This window comes from Tachyglossus aculeatus, chromosome 4 (assembly GCF_015852505.1).
Source record: "Tachyglossus aculeatus isolate mTacAcu1 chromosome 4, mTacAcu1.pri, whole genome shotgun sequence".
In the NCBI taxonomy this organism is placed as follows: Eukaryota; Metazoa; Chordata; class Mammalia; order Monotremata; family Tachyglossidae; genus Tachyglossus; species Tachyglossus aculeatus.
In genome coordinates this window covers 5,659,359-5,671,474 of record NC_052069.1, presented here as the reverse complement: position 1 = coordinate 5,671,474, position 12,116 = coordinate 5,659,359, and the positions used below count along the sequence as shown (strand labels likewise).

General features: G+C 44.5%; 1 protein-coding gene across 1 annotated transcript in view; it reads left to right on the top strand.

Annotated features, from left to right (window-relative positions):
• Positions 1 to 244: 244 nt before the first annotated feature.
• SH3TC1 (SH3 domain and tetratricopeptide repeats 1) overlaps positions 245 to 12,116 on the top strand; it is a 111,039-nt gene continuing 99,167 nt past the window's right edge. Inside the window, exon 1 of the mRNA XM_038745937.1 lies at positions 245 to 467. The gene's annotated coding sequence lies outside the window, so the exon portion shown is untranslated. The remainder of the gene's footprint in view (positions 468 to 12,116) is intronic.

The window sequence follows — 12,116 nt, the reverse complement described above, 5'->3', positions numbered from 1 at the left end:
GGAAGAATCAAAAATAACAGGACAGGGCACGGCGTTTCACAACAGCAGATAAAATGATTTAAAACCGAGAAGAGGCCAGTGGGTAATCGGGAATAGTTACGACACAGCCAAAACCCAAGGAAAGATAAGCGCTTACTGCGGACTTCCCCAATCTTTCCTGTTTATAGTTCTAGAAAATATCTCTACCGAGCCTAGCCCCGTTTCCAAAACACGAAGGACTTTTGCGAGGGAGGCAGACCCAGCAGCCGGGGGGATTTGTAGACCTGGATCTGGGGAATCCTGGGTATCGGCCGGTTGAAGATTAACTTTTTTTATTCAACTATCCACGCTGGGCCGGCGAGAGCGGACAGGAAAAAGGCAAAGAGGTCAAACAGGAAGGGATGGATCCGTAGGCAGTTCCACAGGGGGCCGAGGGCCGGCCGGCGGTCGGTTACCGGGATGTTGGGCCGAAGCTGAGTCCCGAAAAGGTAGGTGGGAAATCCAAGTCTTTATCCCTGGGATCCGACGGGATCCGATTGACTTTTCTTTGTCCTGGGAACCCAGGAGTCCTGAAGACCGGACGTTCTCTCCCCAAAGCTTTCGATGGAGTAAACTTTCGGGAAAGGAGTGAAGCGAAGGGAGGAAGCTTGCCGTGAAGTTTACCTCGTGGGGGAAGAATGTCAAACGATTTTCTGCCATCTTCAGCCCTTACGGGATTGTCTCCCACGGCCTGCCCGGATTTCTGTACGCTTCCCAGGAGGAATAGTTCACTATTTTGATCAGGGCTGGGGACAACTGGGGTTGGCCGTTGGTGGAAACTTTGGGCTTTGGGAATCGGAGAAGCTCGGTCTTGTGGGAACAGGTCAGTCAACATGTTTTCGCGTTCAAAGGGTGAGGGAATGAAGCGAAATGGGAAAATTCAAGCTGCTTTTCAGGACGTGACTCTCAGTTGGGAGAAGGACAAGGTTACGGACTCGTTTCTCAGCCCAAGAGCGAGCCGAACGAGGGCTCGCTGACACTTTAACCAGGCCGTGTGAATGCTAACAGGGACGGGAACTGGAGGGGGAATGAACTCTGACATGCCTGTTTAATCATTTTCTCGTTTCACTGAGCTCGTCGTGGGCAAGGAATGTCACTGTTTGTTGTTGTAGGTGCTCCGCGCACAGTAAACTCTCCATAAATACAATTGAATGAATTCATTCATTTATTCAATCGTATTTATTGAGTGCTTCCTGTAAGCAGAGCACTGCACTAAGCGCTTGAATGAATAAAACCACGCTGACCGACCTGTATATATGTTTGTACATATTTATTACTCTATTTATATATTTATTTTACTTGTACATATCTATTCTATTTATTTTATTTTGTCAATATGTTTGGTTTTGTTCTCTGTCTCCCCCTCCTAGACTGTGAGCCCACTGGTGGGTAGGGACTGTCACTATATGTTGCCAACTTGTACTTCCCAAGCGCTTAGTACAGTGCTCTGCACACAGTAAGCACTCAATAAATACGATTGATTGATTGATTAGACATAAAAGGGAGAGCTGAGCTGTGGTCTAATCGTGTTTTCTAAAAGAAATTGGTCACGAATATCAGGACAGCAAAGGTTCAAAGCCCAGAAGTGTAGTGTACTCATTCATTTGGTCGTATTTATTGAGCATTTCCCCTGTGCAGAGCACTGCACTAAGCACTTGGGAGAGTAAAAGACAACAATAAACAGACATATTCCCAGCCCGCAATGAGCTGACAGTTTTGTTTTGTTGTCTGTCTCCCCCTTCAAGACTGTGAGCCCGTTGTTGGATAGGGATTGTCTCTCTCTGCTGCCAAACTGTGCTTTCCAAGCACTTAGTACAGTGCTCTGCACATGGTAAGCGCTCAATAAATCTGATTGAATGAATGACTAAAGGGTCTTCAGAAATACCAAGGAACAACCAGTTATGTCCTAAGAGACTGCTGCCAGGGTGGGTTATTCTATTTATTTTATTTTGCTAATATGTTTTGTTGTCTGTCTCCCCCTTCTTATCAATCAATCGTATTTATTGAGCGCTTACTGTGTGCAGAGCACTGGACTAAGCGCTTGGGAAGTACAAGTTGGCAACATATACAGTCCCTACCCAACAGTGGGCTCACAGTCTAAAAGGGGGAGACAGAGAACAAAACCAAACATACTAACAAAATAAAATAAATAGAATAGATATGTACAAGTCAAGTAAATAAATCAATAGAGTAATAAATATGTAGAAACATATATACATATATATAGGTGCTGTGGGGAAGGGAAGGAGGTAAGATGGGGGGGATGGAGAGGGGGGCGAGGGGGAGAGGAAGGAAGGGGCTCAGTTTGGAAGGCCTCCTGGAGAAGGTGAGCTCTCAGTACCCTCCTCTAGATGTTGCCAGCTTGTACTTCCCAAGCGCTTAGTACAGTGCTCTGCACACAGTAAGTGCTCTATTAATACAATTGAATGAATGAATGGGTAACTGGAAAGTAGAGATGTCTGTAGAGGGGAATTCTGAACACAGGACTTGAACGTGGAATTCTGGTTAAATATCTACCTCTGCTTTGATGTCGGGGTGGTCAAATCTGCCCAGCTTCTGGGCATCTAAAATTCCTCCTTGCCTTGCACATAAAAACCTTTACAAGAAGTGATAGGCATCCTAAAGAGCACGGGCTTGGGAGTCAGGAGTCGTGGGTTCTAGTCCCGCCTCTGTCACTTGTCAGCTGGGTGATTTCGAGCAAGTCACTTCACATCTCTGTGTCTCAGTTCCCTCATCTGTAAAAATGGGGATGAAGATTGTGAGCGTCATGTGGGACAACCTGATCACCTTGTATCTACCCCAGCGCTTAGAACAGTCCTTGGCACACAGTAAGCGCTTAACAAATACCATCATTATTCCAGAATCAGCATGGCTCAGTGGAAAGAGCATGGGCTTGGGAGTCAGAGGTCATGGGTTCTAATCCCAGCTCCTCCACTTGTCAGCTGTATGACTTTGGACAAGTCACTTCACTTCTCTGTGCCTGTTACCTCATCTGTAAAATGGGGATTAAGACTGTGAGCCTCATGTGAGACAACCTAATTACCTTGTAGGTACCTGTATGGCACCAAGTAAGTGCTTAACAAATATGCCGTCATCATCATCATCATTATTATTATTATTCTTCATTCAATCATATTAATTGAGCACTTGGTCTGTGCAGAGCACTGTACTAAGCGAAAATGGGGATTAAGACTGTGAGCCCCATGTGGGACAACCTAATTACCTTGTAGGTACCTTGTATGGCACCTAGTAAGCGCTTAGCAAATGCTGTCATCATCATCATTATTATTATTATTATTATTCATTCAATCATATTTATTGAGCACTTCCTCTGTGCAGAGCACTGTATTAAGCACTTGGAAAGTAGGGAAGCAGTGTGGCTCACTGGAAAGAGCACAGGCTTTGGAGTCAGGGGTCATGGGTTTGAATCCCAGCTCTGCCAATTGTCAGCTGTGTGACTTTGGGCAAGTCACTTAACCTCTCTGTGCTTCAGTTCCCTCAACCGTAAAAAAAATGGCATTTATTAAGCGCTTACTATGTGCAAAGCACTGTTCTAAGTGCTGGGAAGGTTACAGGGTGATCAGGTTGTCCCATGGGGGGCTCAGAGTCTTAATCCCCATTTTACGGATGAGGTAACTGAGGCCCAGAGAAGTTAAGTGACTTGCCCAAAGTCATACAGCTGACATTGTGGAGCCGGGATTTGAACCCCTGACCTCTGACTCCAAAGCCCGGGCTCTTTCCACTGAGCCACACTGCTTCTCCTAAAATGGGGTTTAGGACTGTGAGCCCCCCATGGGACAACCTGATCTCCTTGTAACCTCCCCAGCACTTAGAACAGTGCTTTGCACATAGTAAGCGCTTAGTAAATGTCATTATTATTATTACAATTCAGCAACGAATAGAGACAACCCCTGCCCACAATGGGCTCACAGTCTCGAAGAGGGGAGACAGGCATCCTAGTAGAACGACTTGAGAATCAAGCAATCAGTGGTATTTATTTAGCACTTAGTGTATGGAGAGCACCGTACTCAGCACTTGAGAGAGGACAATATCAAAAATAATAACGGTATTTAAGTGTTTACTGTGTGCCTAGCACTGGGGCAGATGAAAGATTGAGGTCAGACACAGCCCCTGTCCCACATGGAACTCACAATTAAGTAGAATGGGGAGCCGGTATTGACTCCCCATTTTACAGATGAGGACACTGAGGCACAGAGATGTTAAGTGATGTGTTTAAACTCACACAGCAGGCAAAAACTAGATCCAGGTTTAGAAGCACGGTTCGATGATTCATAATAATAATAATGATGGTATTTTAGCAAATATTATAACAAATAACAAGCTTACTATGTGCCAAGCACTGTTCTAAGCACTGGGGTAGATACAAGGTAATCAGTTTGTCCCACGTGGGGCTCACAGTCTTCTTCCCCATTTTCCAGATGAGGTAAGAGGCACAGAGAAATTAAATGACTTACCCATGCTTGCACAGCTGAGAAGTGACAGAGTCAAGATTAGAACCCACCTCCTCTGACTCCCAAATCAGTGTCTTTGCACTAAGCCATGATTCATTCATTAATTCATTCAATCATATTTATTGAGCGCTTACTGTGTGCAGAGCACTGGACTAAGCGCTTGGAAAGCGCTTGGAAAGCGCTTCTAGACTGCGAGCCCACTGTTGGGTAGGGACTGTCTCTATATGTTGCCAACTTGTACTTCCCAAGCGCTTAGTACAGTGCTCTGCACACAGTAAGCGCTCAATAAATATGATTTAATGAATAAATGAATGAATGAATGAATAAAAGTACAATTCGGCAACAGATAGAGATGGTCCCTACCCAACAACAGGATCACGGTCTCATCTGTAAAATGGGGATGAAGACTGTGAGCCCCACGTGGGACAACCTGATGACCTTGTATCTACCCCAGTGCTTAGAACAGTGCTTGGCACATAGTAAGTGCTTAACAAATACCATAATTATGATTATTATTAGTAGAAGGGGAAGACAGACAACAAAACAGACCAAGTAGACAGGCTTAAATAGCATAGACAGACATCAATAGCATAATGGCAAGCTTCACTTCCCTGGGCCTCAGTCAGCTCATCTGTAAAATGGAGATTGACACGGTGAGCCCCACGTGGGACAGGGACACCTTGGCTATTTCCTTTGCGAAAGACTTGGTAGACAGTGAACACGTCCAGAAGGAACTTAGTATAGATGGGGAAGCAGACATTAAATAAACTATAATAATAATAATAATGGCATTTATTAAGCACTTACTATGTGCAAAGCACTGTTATAAGCACTGGGGAGGTTACAAGGTGATCAGGTTGTCTCTCGGGGGGCTCACATTCTTAATCCCCATTTTACAGATGAGGTAACTGAGGCCCAGAGAAGTGAAGTGACTTGCCCAAAGTCACACAGCTGACAGTTGGCGGGGGCTGGGATTTGAACCCATGACCTCTGACTCCAAAGCCCGGGCTCTTCCACTGAGCCCTGCTGCTTAGTGTTCAGGGTCCGAGGGTAGGGTGACTATCAAGTGCTCAAAGGGTTTAACTCCAAGTGCCTATAGAAGAAGGGAGAGGGAAATGAGGAAACGAGGGCTTAGTCAGGGAAGGCCTCTTGGAGGAGGTGTGATTTCAATAAAACGTTGAAGGTGGGGAGACTCACGGTCTGTTGAATATGAAGAGGGAGGAGGTTCCGGGGTAAGAGGTGAATGACAAGATAGACGAGATTGAGGTGCATGGCAGGGGTTGGTGTTATAATAATAATAATAATAATAATAGCATTTGTTAAGCACTTACTATGTGCCAAGCACTGGGGGGGATGCAAGGTAATCAGGCTGTCCCACATGAGTCAGTCTTAATCCCCATTTTCCAGATGAGGTCACTGTGGCCCAGAGAAGTGAAGTGATTTGCCCAAAGTCACACAGCTGACAAGTGGCAGAGCCGGAATTGGAACCCATGACCTCTGACTCCCAAGCCCGGTCTCTCTCCACTGAGCCACGCTGCTTCTCTGAAGGAGAGAAGCAGTGTGGCCTAATGCAAAGACCCCGAGGACAGACCTGAGTTCTAATCCTAGTTCTGCCACCTCCCTGCTGTGTGACCTCGGACCAATCCTTTAACTTCTCTGTTCCTCCATTTTCTTGTGGGTAAAACGACGTTCAAAACACATTCTCCTTCTCTCTTAGAATGTGACCAGGGACCATCTGACCTAAGTGTACTGTTTATCCCAGGGTTTAGCGCAGGGCTTGACACAACATAAGCACTGTTGAGCCCCTTCCTTCCTCTCCCCCTCATCCCCCTTTCCATCCCCCTCATCTTACCTCCTTCCCTTCCCCACAGCACCTGTATATATGTATATATGTTTGCACATATTTATTACTCTATTTATTTATTTTACTTGTACATATCTATTCTATTTATTTTATTTTGTTAGTATGTTTGGCTTTGTTCCCTGTCTCCCCCTGTTAGACTGTGAGCCCACTGTTGGGTAGGGACTGTCTCTATATGTTGCCCAACTTGTACTTCCCAAGCACTTAGTACAGTGCTCTGCACACAGTAAGCGCTCAATAAATATGATTGATTGATTGATTGTTGTATTATACTGTACTCTCCCAAGGTGCTCTGCATGCAGTAAGTGCTCAATAAAAATATGATTGATTTAGAAATACCACAATTTATTATTCTGATCAGTCTTTCGGTTGAACTTATTCTTTCATTCATTCAATCAATTATATTTATTGAGCCCTTACTGTGTGCACAGCACTGGACTAAGAGCTTGGGAAGAACAAATCGGCAACATATAGGGACGGTCCCTACCCAACAACGGGCTCATAGTATTTATTGAGTACTTACTTACTGTGTGCAGAGCTCTGTACTAAACACTTGGGAGAGTACAATACGACAATAAACAGACACAACCCTGCCCACGACAAGTTGACACTCTAGTAATAATAATTGTAATATTTGTTAAGCCCTTCCTATATGCCAGGCACTGTACTAAGCGCTGGGGTGGTTACAAGCAGATTGAGATGGACACAGTCCCTGTCGCACGTGGCTCACATTGTCAACCCCCGTTTGACAGATGAGGTAACTGAGGCCCAGAGAAGTGAAGTGACTTGCCTAAGGTCACACAGCAGACAAGTGGCAGGGGCCAGAATTAGAACCTATGACCTACTAACTCCCAGGCCAGGGGTCTTTCCACTAAGCTATGCGTATTCACTGGTACAACTGGTCATCTCCAAAAAGAGAGAAAAAAGGCATTAGCCCCAGTCCTTGCTTCTCTACTTTTTGTGGTGATTTCTAGGATGCTGGCCTGAAGTGCTTTGTGGGAGGAAGGAGGTTTTTACACAGCTCATCCCTATTTTTCTTAAGCACTTACTGTGTGTCAAGCGCCGTTTTAAGTGCTGAGATAGATATTTACTGATTCAATGGTATTTACTGAGCGCTTACTGCGTGCAAAGCACTGTACTATTTATTTATTTATTTATTTATTGCTTGTACATATCTATTCTATTTATTTTATTTTGTTAGTATGTTTGGTTTTGTTCTCTGTCTCCCCCTTTTAGACTGTGAGCCCACTGTTGGGTAGGGACTGTCTCTATGTGTTGCCAACTTGTACTTCCCAAGCGCTTAGTACAGTGCTCTGCACACAGTAAGTGCCCAAATACAATTGATTGATTGTACTAAGTACTTGGTAGAGGACGCTAGAAGAATATTGTATTTTCAATATCTATACAAGTTAATCAGACTGGATACAGTCCCTGTCCCACATGGGGCTCACAGTCAAGTAATAATAATAGCAATAATAATAATAGCATTTGTTAATCAATCAATCAATCAATCGCATTTATTGAGCGCTTACTGTGTGCAGAGCACTGTACTAAGCGCTTGGGAAGTACAAGTTGGCAACATATAGAGACGGTCCCTACCCAACAGTGGGCTCACAGTCTAGAAAAGTGCTTACTATGTTCGAAGCACTGTTCCAAGCACTGGGGAGGGTAGAAGGGGATCAGGTTGTCCCCGGTAGGGCTCAGAGTCTTAACCCCCATTTTGCAGATGAGGTCACTGAGGCACAGAGAAGTGAAGTGACTTGCCCAAAGTCACACAGCTGACAAGTGGCGGATCCGGGATTAGAACCTCTGACACCCAAGCCCGGGCTCTTTCCACCGAGCCGCACATACTGAATCCCCATTTTACAGATGAGGTAACTGAGGCTCAGGGAAGTGAAGTGACTTGTCCAAGGTCACACAGCAGACCAGTGGCAGAGCTGAGATTAGAAGCCAGGCCAGGACTCTCTCCACTGGGCCACATTAGCTCCACTCCTATTGTGAGCGTGAAATCTTGCAGAGCTCAGGATACATTTCCAGGATCTGTCTTACCATCAATTAACTAGACGTGATAAAATTCAGGAAGGAAAGAGAGGAGAGGAAGCAGGGCTATAGGGCAACAATAAAAAAAAAAAATCATTCCATTATCTTGTCTTGTAAAGAGATTAGTATTCCTGGGAATAAGCAAATTAGGGAGATGGGCTGTATTGAGATTGTTCTGGACAGGAAGGTTTTTCGCTCACAGTCTGTGGGTGACTTTTAATGTTTGGGGTAATAATAATAATAATAATAATAATAATAATGGCATTTATTAAGTGCTTCCTATGTGCCAAGCACTGTTCTAAGCACTGGGGGGAATACAAGGTGATCAGGTTGTCCCACGGGGGGCTCACAATCTTAATCCCCATTTTACCGATGAGGTAACTGAGGCATAGAGAAGTTAAGTGACTTGCCCAAAGTCACACAGCCGATAAGTGGCGGAGCCAGGATTCGAACCCATGACCTCTGACTCCCAAGCCCGTGCTCTTTCCACTGAGCCACACTGCTTCTCCAACCCAACTGGGATCCTTCAGGAAGAAGAGGGAAAGGGGATGATGTGAGAAGCGACGTGGTGTGGAGAATAAGGCCCTACTGAGAGCTCACCTCCTCCAGGAGGCCTTCCCAGACTGAGCCCCTTCCTTCCTCTCCTCCTTGTCCCCCTCTCCATCCCCCCATCTTACCTCCTTCCCTTCCCTATGGCACCTGTATATATGTATATATGTTTGTACATATTTATTACTCTAGTTAGTTATTTATTTTACTTGTACATATCTATTCTATTTATTTTATTTTGTTAGTATGTTTGGTGTTGTTCTCTGTCTCCCCCTTCTAGACTGTGAGCCCACTGTTGGGTAGGGACCGTCTCTACATGTTGCCAACTTGTACTTCCCAAGCGCTTAGTACAGTGCTCTGCACACAGTAAGCACTCAATAAATACAATTGATTGATTGAATAGAGCCTGGGCCTGGCAGTCAGAAGGTCACAGGTTCTAATCCCGGCTCCGCCGCCTGTCTGTTGCGTGACCTTGGACAAGTCACTTCACTTCTCTGGGCCTCAGTTACCTCATCTGTAAAATGGGGATTATAACTGTGAGCCCCACAGGGGACAGGGATTGTTTCCAACCTGATTTGCTTGTATCCACCCAGCACTTAGTGCCAGAAAAAGAGTAAGGGCTTAACAAATGCTATTATTATTATTATTATTATTATTATCACCACTTCCTTGGAAAAAAGGTACCCGGGTATTCGAGGCTACTGCATTCAATAATATTTACCAAGCACCTAGTGGGCTCTAAATTCTCAGGAGAGAAATCAATCAGTGGAATTTACTGAGCACTTACTATACACAAAGCACTGTACTAAGCAACTGGGAGAGTACAATACAGCGGGCATTACAGCGGGAAACTCTTCATGGGCAGAGAATGTCACTATTTATGGTTGTATTGCACTTTCCCAAGTGCTTAGTACAGTGCTCTGCACACAGTAAGCACTCAATAATAAGAATGATAATAATGATGGTATTTATTAAGCACTTACTCCATGCAAAGCACTGTTCTAAGCGCTGGGGAGGTTACAAGGTGATCAGGTTGTCCCACGGGGGGCTTCACAGTCTTAATCCCCATTTTACAGATGAGGTAACTGAGGCACAGGGAAGTGAAGTGACTTGCCCGAAGTCACCCAGCTGACAGTTGGCGGAGCCAGGATTTGAACCCATGACCTCTGACTCCAAAGCCCGTGCTCTTTCCACTAAGCCACGAATATGATTCAATGGTAGACTCATTCTCTGCCCACAAGATGGGTAGGAACCATCCCTATATGTTGCCGATTTGTAGTTCCCAAGCGCTTAGTACAGTACTCTGCACACTGTAAGCTAAGCGCTCAGTAAATACAATTGAATGAATGAATGAATGAAGAAAGTTTTTCTCTAGATAGAAGCTTACAGTCTAGTAAGAGAAAATCTCTGCCTTTAAGGAGGTTAAAATCAAGCAGGAAGACAGACCCCCAAATTATTCCCCCTTTTAGACTGTGAGCCCACTGTTGGGTAGGGACTGTCTCTATATGTTGCCAATTTGTACTTCCCAAGCGCTTAGTACAGTGCTCTGCACATAGTAAGCGCTCAATAAATGCGATTGATGATGATGATGATGATGATGATGATCTAGGTCTAGGAGGAGAAAGAGAATGGAAAGGTGGGTATTGGGTATAGGAGAGTCCTTAAATCACTAAAATCATTTGGTTGTGCCTCTAAGTGCAGAGCACTGTACTAAGTGCTTGGGGTACTATAATGGACACCCCCCTCTAGACCATAAGCTCAATGTGGGCAGGAAACGTGTCTACCAACTCTTCTATAATGTACTCTCCCTAGCACTTAGTACAGTGCTCTCCACACAGTGAGCAAGTACTCACTAAAGCTCCTATGAGAAGGGAATGTGTCTACCAACCCTTATATAATGTATTTTCCCAAGCACTTAATACAGTGCTCTGAGCACAGTAAGCACTTAATAAATGTGGTTGATTAGTAAGTGCTTAAGTACCATTGGAAAAGAAGATTCTACAGGAAGCAAGAGTGCATAAATGCCCAGTTGGTATCTGGGAGGAACAGTGTGATTTTGGTTGTTGTTATAGTTGTTTGAAAAGGGAACAGCTCAAAACTATAGAGATGCAATGATAATAATGGGAGTTTGCTGATAATAATAATAATAATAATAATAATGTTGATGGTATTAAGTGCCTACTATGTGTCAAACACTATTCTAAGCACTGCGTAGATACAAGCTAATTAAGTTGGACACAGTCCCTATCCCATGTGGTGCTCACAGTTTTCATCCCCATTTTAATAATAATGATAATAATAATAATAATGTTGGTATTTGTTAAGTGCTTACTATGTGCCAAGCACTGTTCTAAGCTCTGTGGGGATACAAGGTAATCAAGGTTGTCCCACATGGGGCTTACAGTCTTAATCTCCATTTTACAGATGGGTGAACTGAGGCACAAAGAAGTTAAGTGACCTGCCCAAAGTCACACAGCTGACAAGTAGCGGAGCCGGGATTAGAACCCATGACCTCTGACTCCCAAGCCCGGGCTCTTTCCACTGGCCCACGCTGCTTCCACCGATGAGATCACTGAGGTCCAGAGATTGCAATGAGTTGCCCAAGGTCACACACAGCAAATGTGGTGGAGCTGGGATTAGAACCCAGATCCTTCTGACTCCCAAGCCCAGGTTCTATCCACTAGGCCAGGCTGATTCCCAGAAAATCCCGGAATAGCAATTCTGTACAGCAACGATATCTGATGGGGTTTTGCATTTGGATATATAACCTCGGGGATTTCTGCTCTTTGTTGTTCCGGCTTTTTGTGATAACCTCATCTAACCAAGAATAGACCGGTCTCTGCCTATTTTCTCCAGCTCAGAGGAAAAAAAACCCTCCTCCTCCCTCACCTCCCCCCGGCCTTTCATTAATCTGGAATAAAACAGGAAAAATATCTTTCCCACTTCCATCTGTGGGCTCTTTTAATATAAATTGTTCTTCTGCCTTGTCTTCCCTGTGGCCCTTATAATGGCAGGCATTCTGGAAATAAGGTTGTGTAGCCCAAATGGCTACTAGTCTAAATCTTAAAAATCTCCGTGTTTGTTTTATTTAGAACCTAAGCCTCAGCACACCTACCTCACCCAGAACTTAAATCAGTAGCTTATTTGAAAACAGATTTTGAATCTTGTATCCACAC